Raw genomic sequence first — 15,709 nt, 5'->3', positions numbered from 1 at the left:
GGATTTTCTGAAACAAAAAAAAAAAAACACAATCTTTCCTTGTTTCCCCTGTCTTTACAATAAAAACACAGTGTTGGACCTGCCTGGACGTGGGGACTTTCCAGTTTCCATGTGAGGCTGGACATTCTGCATTCAATACAAATTAGTTCCTCAAAATCAGAATCAATTGTCATAAAATGTAGGGAAGCATTTTCCCATGGGGCAGGCATTTGTAGTAAAACTGGAAATGTTCAACTTGATTATAATGCTTCGCGAAAAGGTCAGCGTGGGATTTCAGAGCTTTACCTTGAGGATGTTAACTCTGTTTGCAGGCAGGGAGAAATGGGGAGAGTCAGTCTGCCCAGGCTTGCCATGTCCACATCGCTCTGATCACCTGTCACGGGGCTGGCAGCAGGCCGCACGCTTCAGAAAACAAATGAATGCGTGCGTACACATGCACACACACACTCTATCCACACGCACACCCGTGTGCTTCCCAGGGTCCAAACACCTCCAATCCGATGACAGAAACAGTGTACCACTGCTGGTATGTTCATTGGACAGGACAAAAACCATGTTACTACACAGTAATCTAAAGCAATGGGTCTCAATGCAGTGAGTGACACACGGCACAGAGTCACCTAAGGAGCTTTCCAAAAATACGCACGCCTGGGCCTCCCCACATCCAGAAATTTTGATCCAGGACATGCACTTATTTGTAAAAAGCCCCCCAGGCAGTTCTAATATGCCACACACCCACTCCCTGGTTTCCTGTACATACGATGTTTACAACTCCAATTACGAGTCTAAAGCTTTAAAAACTCAGGCCAAGTGAAACTGGCTAGCACTTGCTGATTTCCAGGTTCTGGTTATGTACATTTGTCAAAGATCTTCGTTACATTTGGGATCGCAGTTCGCACTCACCATAGGCTTCCTAACCCTCCCTCTACCAGGACGAGGCACAGACGGAAGCATTTCTCCCGGCCCTACCTCAGACTTCAACCTGAACGCGGATAGAAAACTGAGTTGCGTGCTGCTAGGATGCCACTGTGACTGTCACCCCTGTTGCAGACCAGCACTGCTGTCCGTATGGGTCCCCTCCGCAGCTCTCGTGGCCCCTGCTTGTCCAGTTTATCAGATCTGACGGGGTCACCCCCCGCGAGCCAGGCTGAGTAGGATTCCGAAACACTTTTGTTATCAACCAAAAGTTGTCATTTGGCCAGATCCTGAGGCCCGGCCCCTCCTCTTTCAGTAAATTCAAGTGTGATTCAACTCGGGGGAGGGGATTGACGAAGACTGGCAAAACAGGACTACAATCTTAGTTTCAGAAGACCCAAACTATGCCTTACTTGCAAGTCACAACATTTTTACATTTTTTGAAAACCTTACATTCTGAAATAGAGCTCTTTTTCAAAGCCAGTTCCCACCACAAAGAGGCTCTTGCAGTATCACCACCGTCTTCATAGGAAGTCTGGGGCCGGAGCAATTCGGAGCCGGGCTGTCCCCGGGCTCCTAGCTCAGCGCCACTGGAAAGCGCATCTTGGGGTAACAATGAGCACAGCGAACCTGTAGGATTGGTTTAAACACGACCTTTATCGCCCAAATCCTAAATATTCCTGGTTGTCAAATATCCCTCTTGGACTTACATGTACGGGAGTTAATCCTACAGAAGCAGCACCCAAAACAAGGTCATGACGTCTCGATCACTCAGAGTTATGGCCTCAAAGGTGATCCCACTGGAAGCTCCAACTGGAAGCAGGAGATTTCACCCTCGGCGTGGCTGTCTTTATGGAGGGTGGGGGTGAGAGATCCTTGTGCCAAAAACAACCTAGATTCTCCAAAATTACCTTGAATATGCAGCAATGCCACAAGTTTTTATTATATATTACTGTATATGGCAAGTTTAGAGTAAAAAAGAAGGTAAAACATGCCATCTTACTGGCAAGTTCACATTTTTACTCAGGTATCCATAGTCCAGGAATCGGACTTGTATCTGACTTCCAACTCTGTGGCTCAAAGCACGTGTGCCCTTAGGCAAGGTACTTAACTACTTTTGAGCTTAATTTATGAATCTATGCAAATAGAGATAATATTATCTACCCCAATATTCTTTTGAGGATTAAATAAAACAACAAATACGGTACCTGACACATAGTAAGTGCTTAATAAAAGACTGTGCTTGTATTGAGAGTTACCATTATTATGACTGTCAATACAGATCATCTTTTCTTTGAGGTTACGTTGAGTACTACCTGTTGGTAATGAATAAGACCTGGATAGGGAGGAGATAATACTTCCACTCAACTGCTCTGAAACCAAAGTCTCCCCCTGGTGGGGGCCTATTCATTTGTTTGGTTTTGAGCTCTACCTCTGATACCTTCAGCCAAGGCCCACCTGTCTCCAGGCAACGCTGGATGAAATAAATGCTTTGTTTTGTTTCTCCGTTGGAAATGAGGCTTTGGTCCATGCAGGGGATGTGTTTGGAGCGTGTTTGTTCTACCTTTCTGGAGCCAACACACACCTGCCCACGTAGCTGGGATGCCGTACTCCCACCACCCCAGAGCTAAGGAAGTCCCAGCTGTTACCGGAAGTATTTTTAGCTGCATTATTTATTTGAACACCTGGCTGACAATCCTAGACGGAGCTCAGTCTGGGAAGGGAGGGCCGCTGGGACACCCCAGGATTCCTTCCCGATGTGGCTGCATTTGCTGGTCTGTATCCATCCTGTGGCCAAGAAGCACCTTCTTCCTTGCAAAGAATGGCTCGGACCGTACCACACGACCGGCAGATAAGTCTCCAAAGAAACACCTCCAGTGTCATGCTCTTACACGGAGGCTCTCACAAAGCCCAGGAACCTTACTGCCAACGCCGTCTCAAACACTGAGCCTCTCACCCTAGCAGCTATTAACGCATTAGCCACCGTCACCTGTCCGTCTGGTGGTGGCACACCGCAACCAATACCATCTTCTTTATTTTACTAGTACGAAAACGGAAACACCAAGAGAACTGCTACAAAAATGCGATCCTCTTTCCAACCGCTCTTCCTCTGCCCATTTGGTCCTTCTCAAATGAACGTCCAGTCTTCCGTTTTCTGCTGACTCCAACCCGACCCATTTCTCAATTCACAGCCCAAGTCCTCTCTCTATCAATCCCTCCCCACCACCACCCTGAAACTGAACGGCTCTCCGCCTCCACCCCCGCAGACTGACTGTATTCCAGCATTTAATTTTTTAATTATGCTCCATATTGAACTGTCTGGCACCTAGAATGTGCGCAACAAATTGAAAGAATGCTTTTTAGGTCTTGTAAAAAAAGGTAGGGTGCATGCTTTGGTCTTTTTTTTTTTTCTCCTTTTCTTTAATAGTTTCTAGCTCAGTACCATGCACATACCAGATACTGAATAAAAGCTCACAGACTAACTGAAAGCCCCTCTCCAGGCCACGCTGCCATCTGCCATCATTAGAATGTTTAAAGATCAAAATTCTTGCTGCTGGCACTTAGGTCTGGCTCACCGGGTCATGCTTCCTCTGCTCATTCTGCCTGGGGGTAAATTGCCTAATTTTTCAATATGTAGACTTCATATTCTTTGCAAGGGGGTAAGGATCTTATTATTTATTTAACTCACTAGAACCTTAAGTGACTGTTTATGGAAGGTTCTGAGGGCCCAGAATGAACGATGCTGCATTTAGTGCAGAGCACTGGTGCCTTACCCACCAGATCAGCGGGTGGGTGCACAGAGACACACACAGAGAAACACTACTTGGCAGTCGCCGCGCACACCGTTTCTGTACGATCTGAAAACATCTTGCTGGCATAATTCATAAGCAGAATGTCTTTAGATTTAATGACCCAAATATGCCAGTCACGTGCTTCTGAAAAGCAAGTGAGAGCCAGTAAAACTGCAATTTTGTTAACCCTCCCTCCACCTCCCCACCAAATAATCTCTCTGCTTTAAATTCTGACCTTTCTGAATAGTTGCTCTGAAGACGCCTAAGTGGGCGATAGGCCTAAGTGGGCGATCGTCTCACGGTACCGGGGTGAGACGGGGCTTGGAATACAAATGTTCCTGGTGGTGCGGAGTTATAGGTCCGAAGATACAGATTTATAAGGAACTGGCAGAATTTATGTTTTTAAGGGGAAGAGTTTATCCTGGCTTAGATTTCTGAGTCAGAGGAATAGACTCAAATAATTCACAGAATCGTATTTTTGGAAAGGAACTTAACAGTCATCCAGTTCGGTTTTGCACTTTGAAGGCACGAACTAATCAAGCAAAAGTAGACCTTCAACAGTTACTCGTTTATATAACAAATATTTGTCAAGTACCTACTGTGATCCCGGTGTTGTTCTAGGCACTGGGACACAACAGGGAACGGGTTGTTCCCACCTCCCTCTCTCTCCAAGACAAATGGCAGATGTCACAGCAACACCCCGGAGAAGGGTCTTGGGCAGCTAAGAATGCGCCAACTCCTGCTACCGAGGACCTCAAAATCAAATGACCTTCAAGATCACTAGGCCTTCCCAGGTCTCTGTGATCAACAAACTACAACTAAAACAAATAACAATAACAAGATTCCATGATTCTAATCAGGCCTCTGCAGTATTGAAAGGTCTTCCGCGAACTGCCAAAGACATCATCATTTTTCCTTGCTTCTCCCAAAAGACATTTAGGAAACGAATGGCTGAGAATGTGCACACACTTACAAAAATCATTTGATGAAAGAGTCGTCACTTGCGAAGTCCAATTAAAAGTCATATTCATGCATTCATTCAGCTATTCAATAGTGAACATCTATTGAGCAGCTCGGTGTGCACAGCACTCCAGGAGTTCGGCGCCTTGGGAACCCGTGAGGCGGATGGCACAGTCCCAGCTCTCAGGGAACTTAAAAATCAATGGGGTAATAATTACAATCCTCATTTTACAGATGAGTAAACAACAGCATGGACAGTTAAGGGATTTATCTTAAATGCTTCATCCTATAACTAAATCATAATATAAAGTCATCAAGAAGATGAAAGGGCACTGGGCTCGAAGGTAGGATAGCCTCGTTCCGGTTCTGGTGCAGACTTCGGGTCAAATCCAGTCCCCTCTCTGGGGTTTCAATTTCCTCTTCTACAACAGGAGGAGGGGCTCTTCAGAGGGGTCCTTTCGGCTCTAAGACGATACGATTCTACACTTGTGAACAATCAGGTTTGGTGATTAGAACTAAAGAACTCAGTCTCTCGAGAAAGGAAATGAATTTTACCAAGAATTGTTACTTAGAGAATTTAAGTCCTACCAAGGGAAGATGGACGCTATTTCATCCCATTGGCCATCGCCGCATTTCTTCCTAGAAGATGCTCGGGCCTAAATGAGGCTATGTCCCCTCCTGGGGACTTTCTGACCGGGGTGTCGGCCACTTTAGCAATAATGGCAAAGAAGGCTGGAGCCCTTTCCCACAGCCCCTTCTGCCCCTGCTAAGTACCTATAACACAGGGTAATAAGCTTTTGCAAGAGCTATGTTGCTCCCCAAAAGAATAACTGCTCCAAAGACAATGTGCCCCATCTTTGCTCAAGGTGACGAATGGGGGCTCAGCCTCCGTGTAAAGAACTCTTAATTAAAGGTCTAATAGACAATGAAAGGCTTGAACTAGATCATATGTAAGGTCCTTTTCAGCTTTGGCTTTCTGCATTACAAATTTTGAGAGGCTAACGTAAAAGGCTCCTTTATTGAGTTAATCAGTAAATCTAGAGCATTAACCAAAATCATTTATATTCAGTTTGTAAGTGCTTACTTCCAAAAAGAATAGAAATTCGTGCAGCAAAAACCTTGGTTTGGATCTTTTCATAATTTCATTACATTTTGAACCCTCCCTAGAGATGTTCTCTGAACTTAGATGATGTCTCCTAAATTGCCAGTCAGCTGAGCACTTTGCAACATGTGAGTTGTAAAATCATGTACGTGAAGATCCGAATAACAGAAGGATTGGATCTGAATCCTTTGGTTTATACTTAACTTTTGTCCTCCTGCTTCGACATACCATTTGTCCTTAACACGTTTATTTTTTGGTCCTAGAGGCACAGGTGGTTCTTGTGTCAGGCTGTATGCACGGTTCTGCTATTCAAAGATTAATGAATAAAGGGGGCCCTGTAAACAGATTAGCATGATAATGGTAATAATGCTTCCTGCTGCCTTCTGTGCCTACTTCAGTCTGTGTGCCCCTGAAAACGCCTCCCCTCCCCCGTGCCTGGGTCCCCTCACCCCTCTTTCCCACCACCTGATTCTACTCTTTCAGTCTCAGGAAGACAAAGTGACTCATGAATCAAGCAGCTGCACAGAGAGCAAGGGGAGAAGAGGGCTGGAGAGAGACAGACAGACGGAGACAGAACAGAAAGTAAAAAACCTAGTATGCTCTAGGACAGGAAGGTTTACGCAGAATGCACAGAGAAAATACAAGGCTTCGTAGTTTAATGCAGACACTACTGTCACTCTTCCCCCTTTTTTTATGACATTTGTTGCCTATCACTATTGGAAACTTACCTCCTAGCTTTTATTTTAATCTCATGTTTGACCTCATATACATACCTTTTGATCTCAGCTTCATAACTATTCTAGAATCATGCACAGGTCAAGATTTCGGAGAACCGGGCACAGAAGAAGCAAAAGCTAGCTGCAGATTTGGCTTTTATCTCTCCCTGCACAGGCACAAGTTCAAAGGGCCTTTCCTTAAGGGCTTTACCAAGAGGCAGACATGTGGACCTCTCTGAAAATTTACAGCTCCTCCCTAGGGGTTCAGAACCAGTGATTAACGAATGACTCAGTGGGACCTCAGTTTTCATCCTCCTTGAGCCTCAGTCAATGTAAGGAGACTGCAAGGACCTCAGGACCCAAGGAGCTGCCCGGGTTCCCTTCCGCTCAGCCTAAATCGCCTGGTCTCCACGCACCTCTCTGGAAGGATGAGGCGTCAGGCAGGGCCAGGCATCCTGGAGGGCTGCCATGAAGATGTCCAGGCAAAGTGGATTTAGAGCAACAGCAAAAGTCCCTACCGCAGGAGCGAATGTGGCAAGAGATCAATCTTGCAGAGCTCCGGCCCCGCTGCCCGCCTGGGAGGAGACTCCAGCAGCAGGAGACAGATGCCAGGGCACAGGCGAGGAGCCCACACGCCAGGCCAGGAAACAGGGGCCTCCCTCCCTTTGTCTCCCAAGACCTGCCCGTGTTCTCCCTCATTTGAAGGGAGCCCGGAGCACGGGAGCTGGGCTGACCCTGTGCCTCCCGTGCTGATTAACACCCCCCTCCGCCTCGCTCTGACCCCCAAGGGGCGCATGTTACGACCCACCCCACCTCCCGCCTCGGGGCCTCCTGATATCAACTGGGAAAAGGGAATCTAAAAATAAAGCCGGGGCCAGAGTGTGCGCCACTCGATTGGGCTCCCTGCTCACAGATCTGCTTATTTTGGCCTCTCTCTCCCCAGCGATAAGGCTGCTAACAGCCTGTTATCAGCCAGTCGGTGAAAATGTGCTCTAGCCTGATTAGGCCTCAGTCTTTGCCAAGGTTATAAACAGCCGTTATCGTTTTCCCGAACAGAATAATCCGGACAGTATCAGCTCAGAAACATATGGGCCACACAGAGAAGATAGCCGCTGACGGACACTTCATTTTAATTGTAACGAGTGGGTAGCAGCAGCCTGCAGACAGCAGACAGAGAGCTGCCCGCCTGGCAGCAGGGCTTGCTTTTCTTTCTGTTTTCCCCCCCCTAAAATCCCCTCTTCCTTCCCTGGTTTGCAACACCTAAGCTGCTTGGATATTCCGGGTGGCATAATGAAATGGACCCTACCCCACATGTTACCAGTCACCAAGCATGACCCTTCCCTAAAAGGCAGATGGGGCCCTCTGATTCTCTTACAGGGAGGAAAAAACAACCAGCAGAATCACCTGTCCTCTCACCTGTCCTCTCACCCCACCCGGGTCTCGACCCCCCACAGCCTCCGAATGCCACATTCCTGCGTCCGGCAGACAGACCGCGGGCTCTGGGCACACGGTGGCTGAATATTGAATATTGAACATGAATGGCGAGTTTATGCCATTTCCTCCAACCTGCCACATGTAGACATATACATCAGCCAAGATCAGGCTTGTGGGGGACAAGCCCGTGCACGTATGGATTTTGTGTCCTGAAAGCAATTTCCAAAATCTGGTTTCTCCTCCTTCTCTTTCCTGACAGACTCGTTTCTCAGGCTTGTCACAGAAAGTCACCTAACTGGGGTGAGGCGGGTGGGAGGGGGGCATGCCAAGCAAGAAAAAGTCACAATAGCTAGTATTTATGGATCACTGGGGTATGGGTCAGACACTGACCTAGGCCTTCTACGTAAACTTCTCATGGAATTCTCAGAACAATTCTGATTCCCACCCAGGCGGCCTGCTCACTGCTGCATCTAGACAATTCCAGGGTCTCCTGGGCCCCCCTCAGCCTCACACCCAGGGAGCCCCTTGCCCACCGGCCTCTGGGGGCTGCGGCCAGCTCGGCTGTGCACCCCACCTCCACGCAGTCTTCCTGCGGATTTAGGGGGACCCACCCCACGGGACAGACAAGCACTCTGGCCCCGAGACTACTTCTGGTATTTCACTGTCAAGGGAAAATTGAGTGTATGGTAATGTTCCTGCAATAATATCCAATTCAAAAGGGAAAGAGGACGGAAATTCTGCTGCTAGCTGAAACAAGCCTGAGGCACATTTTTGTTTTAATTTTTTTTTTTTTTTCATGGCTTTTCAACACCTGCCTTCACTCTGCCACTCTCGCAACAAAACACGGCTCAGGTTGCCGTGCAGTATTAGCAAGAGACTGACCAGCAGACCTCTGCGAGAAACCCTGCAGTGGGTGGTCTGCGTGCAACGTCTTGGTGGTCTTGAGCTCCGTCCCCCGACAAAGTGTCAAGGTTACCGTGGTCTCTCCCTAATTGCCATCAGAGTCTGAAAATATCCTGGAAACATGAGAATCCCCCTCTGAACTCACGAGTCGCTCAGCAGTTGTTTATTCAACTTAAAGTGGTTTCTCCCATCACCCTCCTTTTCTATTTTTGTTTTCTTATTCTTTCTGTGTCAGTGGACCCAGCTTTGTTCTTCCACCATTTCGGGTGAACGAGGCTGGAGGATTTCCTGCCAACAGGCGGCTGGGCCTGTTCTGCTTCCCATTTCGTCCACAGCCACCTTCTGCTGACCAGCCCCCACTTGCTTAGAAAGAAGGCCGGCCTGCTCGGGGTCACACAGCAGAGGTGCGTGCAGCCTCGAAAGCAGTAGACGGTAGGTAGGTAACAAGGTGGGTGGACAGCAGCCATCCTGTCCCCGCTGCGCTGCTGACACTGGGGGCTGCCAGGCCCTGTGAGTGCCATGCCCAGCCTCCTTGGAGCACTGGTGACACCACTGCCATTGTTGATTTGCTGGGTGTCCCCATGACTATGAGCACCTGAAGGACTCAGCACTGTTTCCTCTAGTCTGTGTCCTCCGCACCCAGCATGGTACCTGGCATACAGTAAGCGCTCAATAAGTGGTGTCTGAAATAAAGTAACAGATTCACGCCAAACCTGCCCACATCAGTGTTCAAGGCCAAGTACTTTGGAGATAGCCTAAATTCAAACCTGACGTTTTCTAACTCTGTCTTGATTACTTCCTTAGCCTCAGTTTCCCCATCTCTAAAATGGGCATAATCATGGTACCTGTACTATAGATTTGTTGGAAAGAGTATTAGGTGTTAAAAGCACTTAGCCTACACAGAACAGTCACCTGATAAATATTTCTTATTTGTGAATGACTATCCCTGTTCATCTCCATCTGCCCGTTACATAACGACGACAGTAGTCAACCTCCTCTGACCAAAGAGGAGGCTGCAGTCAAGGACTCTGGTTCAGATTCCTGCTTTGCTAGGATTCTACTGTCACTTAGTCACTGAGCCTCTCTGCTTCTGTGGCCTGCTGTCAGGCTGAGGGTCACTTTGCCTCACCTAACTGATTTGCGGGTGTCTATGAGACAGCATGACCTAGCAGATGTGAAAAGGTGTGGAAGAGCAAAATCCAGGCTATCCAATCTGCTGCGAGTCATGCTCTGGCAACGCAACTTGCAGTCTAGCACTGCGTGGGCCTTGCTCCATGCCCCAGGGTGCCCACAGCTCTCCAGGCCCTGCCAACACTCTCGCCTTCAAGTAGGGCCTCTAATCGAGACAGCGCAATCGAAAGCATTCGCTTGGTTCACAGTCCTCATGTTGATCTCTACTGAGTTGGAAATTAAACCACCTGAAGCTAACACCCAGACCACCTCGCTCTTGCCTACAGGACACGGGCTTCCCTCCCTGGGAGCAGCACCTCCTCATTTCCATGTCCTCCCAGGGTCCCTCCTGTCTCCCGAGAGGTTCTTTTTCCTTCCTTTTCTTCTTTTCCCTTTTCTGAAAAAGGGTGTCTAAGTTTGGAGACTCTTAAACCCATTTGCATTCCCAAGACAAGCTCTTAAGCATAAATTCATTCCAGCATCGGGGTCTTATTCTCCCTCCCTCCTCTCCCCGTGTAGTTGAGTTGAATGCACAAACAGCTCTCGCGGCTCAGCACCGGGGCCTTGCAAGAGGCAGGATTAGAGAGGATTCAGGCTTCTCTCTCTTTCTCCTTCTCGCTCACACACAGGCGCGGACGCACACACACACACCACACACAACGCTGTTACTCTCATTAGCCACGATGCCATCCTTCTCTCTCCCATCTCTAGATCTGCCCTACCCCTGGCTTAGTCAAGGCTCTCCTTCCCGGCCTCCTGTGGGAACGCTGCCAAATAAAATAACAAAATATTCACACGGTAAGGCATGTTAAAACCTTGGGAAGATTTAAACCCGGGCTTCAAGGCACGGACGCTCCCTCCCGTGATCTGTATTCCAATCTCGGTGCCCGCGGAGCTGTGACCAGCATATCCAAAGTCTCATGCAAGATGCAAGGCATAGTGACTTCCCTGACGTTTGCCGTTTCACGCTGTTCCTGCCGGCTCCCTCCCGGCCCCCAAAGAGTCCACAGTCCCTTTCAACCCCCGCTGCCAACGGCGAACTTGCCAAGATAGTCCAGTAACTCAGGACAACTATGGGACCTAAATCTCCCTGGGAATTTGGCTGGGACTGGGGTTAGGGTTCTCGGTTCTTTCAGCAGCTTCTTTTGTTTGGTTGAGGGTTTTTTTTTCTGATTGAATTCTTGCTGCCCCCTCCATGGTACCTGGAAGTGGGACTTAGCAATCCAGGAAGTTAACAAGACTCGAGAGAGATTCTCCCCCTTCACTGAGAGAGCTTTGGAGGACAGGGTTGCGCGTGGCTGACTCAGTATGTTTGCATCTTCCTTGTTCTTATCATGCCTGAAATCAGAGATTGTGTTATTTAACCTTGTAAAGCGTCGTGGCTGTAATTTGCAGCGATGACAGTTCACCAAAGAGGGGTTAAGCACACTCTCCAGTGGCCCGTGTCCAAAGAGAGGTATATTAAACGTATGTGACCTCATGAATCCAGATGGGACACAGCTATCATACATGAGTTCCACACTGGGACGGATATTAGTAGTTTAAAAATTCAAGCAAGGTATACTATGATTTAAGGAAACCAGGAGTAACTAGAGGTGCAGCTGTAACTAGAGGGGTCCGGCGTGCTAAGCGGACCACCATGCGTGTTCCAGCCCGACCACTGGCAGGTCCTCATGTGACTTGCCTTCCAATCGTATCATTTATGCCCAGCTCACCAGAAAGACAGTGAATAAAGGAAGTTACACCATACTTCTTAAGGATGTCACACATCTTAACAAATGATATGCCTGCAGTTTAGGGACCCACTGGCCTAGAGAGATGGCAAAGGGAGGTGAAAAGACACATAATCATACAGCTGACATCACTCAGCCATCAAAGGCCACAGAGGCAGAAAAGAACGGAGGTTCCACTGAATAACGAAATTGAGACACTTTCAGGATACCCCTTAGTAAGCCGTAAGTGTGTGGAATTTGAAAAAAAAAAAAATCAAGCATAGAATTCTAAAACTCAGCAGTTAAAAACCAAAAAAGGCCTATTATAATTTAATCCCTTTTGAAAACATATTAGCTTAATTATTTCTGTAAATGCTTTGGCCATTAGACAAATTAACACAGAATTCTAGATCAAAGTGCCATTCACACATAGTTACTTGCGTAACATGAGGTAGCAGGAAGGTGGACAGGTGCTATAAACAACTTCTTTGAATGTTCTTAATGTATCTGCTCCTGCAGCCATCTGAAGAGGTTAAAAAAAATTCTAGCACACAAATTGAAAATTAAAGGCAAGTTGACGGGTACCTCAAAATTAAACTTGTCAAATGAGAAAATTATAATCAAAATTGCCTCTGTACTTCTCAAATCCTTCACTGTGTTCATCACATAATATATACATACACATGTTTCTGCATATGCATATGAAAAATCAAAAAGGCAAACACCTATCAGTGGTTAATCATAACATAAGAAGAATATGAGATCTGGTTTCATAAGCCATTACACCCACAAACATAGGCCCTCAGACTTAAGCACGCAAACAGGGCATCTACTGTTATTCAGTACTATGGTCCTGAAAAGTTATATGTAAAATTTTAAAGGTTGAGCAATGTTGCATTCTTTGGGGAACATGTTATTGAAAATAAGTCCACAGTCAGATATTTCTGAAAGTAAATAATCCTATAATTCATCGTGTTTGATGATAAGAGGCTTTTTTTTAACTATCAAACAGAATTCATATTATTGATTTACAGTCAAATGTATTTTTCCAGACGTACTATAATACTATATAGGTGAATGGCTTTCAACTGGGGATGATTTTGCCACCCAGGGGACACTTGGCAGCGTCTGGAGACATTTCCGGCTGTCACAATGGGGAGGAGGTTGCCGCTGGCACCTGTGGGCAGGAGCCAGGGATGCAGCTGAACATGCTACCGAGCACAGCAGCTCCACAACAAAGAGTCACCTGGTCCAAAAAGCCAGCAGTGTTGGGGCTGAGAAGCGTTGGCAAAGATTATCACACACACCACAAACTGTCACCAAATCATGTTCCCCAAAACTTTTAAGAAATAAAAAAATAAGCAGTCGGGAGGAAAAAAGAACTCCTTTTAGCAATATTTTGATTACCAAAAGTACAGCTGCCTTTGTGGATGCTACAACACGCTACTTCCCCATAAAATACGCTCTTAAGACCTACCACTTGTACTTGCATTATTATACCTGCACACCGAAAAACGCTGGAAAATCAGCAAAGATTCGAGGAAAACACATTTACCCTGAGACATCCTTCAATGAACAGAGGACTGCCCTGACCAAGTGTGTTAAAATCAAATAAAGTAAGATCTAACAAAAGCTAACTTTTTAGTCAGTGAAAAATAAACCCATCTGGTGCATAGTGTCCTATATGTGTGTATCCATCCAATTCTACAGCATCAGAGCCCTGACGTTCAGTCATATAATAATATTATTTTTGAGATCAGTTAAGGTATAAAATGTGCGTAGTCTCAGTCTTTAATATTAATAAGTCTTGTAACTAGCAGTTTCTCATAGCTCCGAATTCTTGAGCACAACTGGAAAGGGCACTTATCCTGAAAAATCTAATAAATTTACAGTTTTATATACTTCCTTCAATTGTAAAAGTCTTGTTCAATAAACTTTAAAATGCCACTATAGAGCAATAACACAGAGAGTATAAACCCAGCCCTGGGAAAGCCGTGCAACCAGAAATTGTTCCCCTTTCTGCTAGAGCAATAAAGTTTTATATGTTTGAACTGACTGTAAAAAGGTTTGAATGTTGGCAACTGGGGAATAATCTGTCTTCTTTATAGTTATTATCATATTTCCCACAAGACCCCTTGCTCTGTGTCAATCCTTCTTGTATATGACACCTTTGTACTGTCAGCGAAAGCAAGACTACTTTACTTTTTTTTTTTTTAACTATAGGACTTGTATCTGTTTTCCTTCAGATTACAGCTAACAGGAATAAATTATTTCTGACAAGCATCTATTGCAGCATTTTACCAAATAAAGCCGGTTGTGAGCTGCTTTGCCAAGAGAGGGGGGGACCTCCTCCCTGCTCTTTCCCTCTCTTTCTCTCAACTGATTCAAATGCAGTTCAGCGCTGGTTAAATTGGAGGAAATGCCAATAAAAAGAGATTTGTAGGAAAGTTGCTCTGAATGTCAGAGCCTGTCGGACGTGGTGGTTCGGTCCTCACGGGTGCCACTGGATCCGTGTGGAGAAGGGGCGCAGGAAAAGCTAAGAGAGGACTCATCCCTCTCCCTCCCCAGCCTCTCAGGTCTGCGTGCCTCGGCACCTCGGTCCAGGCGGAGAGACAGTGAGTCCAGCCGGCAGAGGTGGCTCCAGCTTCCCAGACTCTGGCCAACGGCCGGTGAGGTGAGCGGGGCTGTGACCAGCAGGGTCAGGCGACCAAGCTGCCACGCTTGGCTAACTGGTCATCTCAGCTGAAGTGAGTTCAGGCTCATGGCAATCAGCAAAGAGCCATTGTGTGTGCGTGTGTTTGTGCTCGTGCGTGTGGGTGGGGTAGGGGGGTCTCCCTCTCTCCCTCTCTGGTCCCCACCCCACCACAGCTTGACAGACATGTGGGCCTACACCCAGTAATCCACCACACACACACACACCAGCCATGCTACAGGCACTCTCCTCTCGCTCACAACGCTACACCACCCTCCTGGTTTCCCTGTATGCCAGCTTTTAGAACAACAGAAAAAGAGAGGAATAAGAATAGATATTTGCAAACACCAGGTTTTTAAAAGCCAGAAGATATTATTAGATGGTTGGATATTAGTGAAACTGTCACCATAAGTTAATTACCTCTGCACTACGGAACAGATAAAAAGTCTCTACGAAAGACCACAAGAATCAGATGGCCAGTCGTATGAACACAGGCACATACACCTATATGCATACACATGCATTATATACCCACGTGTATGCACATATATGCATACCCACTCACACACAAACACAACTCAGCCAACTCAAAATGAGGAGTCAACTCCAATATGGAAGCCATGGTGTGGAAGGGTGGTGCCGTCAAGCCACAGGATGTCTCTGAATACGGCAACTCTACCAGAATGAGGCAATGCAAATAAAATTGAATAAATACGATTACATTTCAGTGACTTTGGAAAAAGCTTGAGCCTTGTGCTCACGACTGTGAGCTCAGGATATCCTCTATTTTCTCCTCACTACCCACATCTATCTGAATGTTCAAGTCCACATTATGGTGACTTTTCCTTGCCCAGTGTGGAAAATGAATATTTTAATCTGTACGTGCTAGACGTCATGGTAATTGTATCATACCAGCAGGAGGGACAGGGAGCAGCACGGTGCCCCTTCCTCATGCCCCGCAAGCCCCGCAACCCCAGAACAGAATCACTGCACAAGCTATACCTTTTAACAGAGGCCTACTCACGTGCGTCTTAACATTTCTAAAGTGGCAGCCCCACTTGGAAAACCCTGGACCCATCATGAGACATTTTTATTCTATGTACTCTTCATACATTTTTGTCTATGTGGTTAAAATTTGCAAATTATTTACTTTTCAATAGGTTCTTGATGTAGACCAAAAGGTCTTGGATTTGAGACAGATGTCACAGTCCCATTAATAAAAGGAAAATAGACGCTATTTTTAAAAACTTTTCTGGTCTATAATACAGACATAGAAAAGTACACAAACATAAGTGTAGAGCTTGGTCAAAAAA

General features: G+C 46.5%; 1 protein-coding gene across 3 annotated transcripts in view; it reads right to left on the bottom strand.

Annotated features, from left to right (window-relative positions):
• Nucleotides 1-15,709, bottom strand: part of PBX1 (PBX homeobox 1) — a 267,175-nt gene that overhangs the window by 122,040 nt on the left and 129,426 nt on the right. The window contains exon 1 of one of the 3 annotated variants that reach the window (XM_045546602.1): nucleotides 6,902-6,919. The exons of the other annotated variants lie outside the window; for them this stretch is intronic. The gene's annotated coding sequence lies outside the window, so the exon portion shown is untranslated. Of the gene's footprint in view, nucleotides 1-6,901; nucleotides 6,920-15,709 lie in introns of those variants that run through there. 3 annotated transcript variants of the gene reach the window in all.

This window comes from Lemur catta, chromosome 3, assembly GCF_020740605.2.
Source record: "Lemur catta isolate mLemCat1 chromosome 3, mLemCat1.pri, whole genome shotgun sequence".
Classification (NCBI taxonomy): Eukaryota; Metazoa; Chordata; class Mammalia; order Primates; family Lemuridae; genus Lemur; species Lemur catta.
This window is presented reverse-complemented; position numbering and strand designations above follow the sequence as displayed.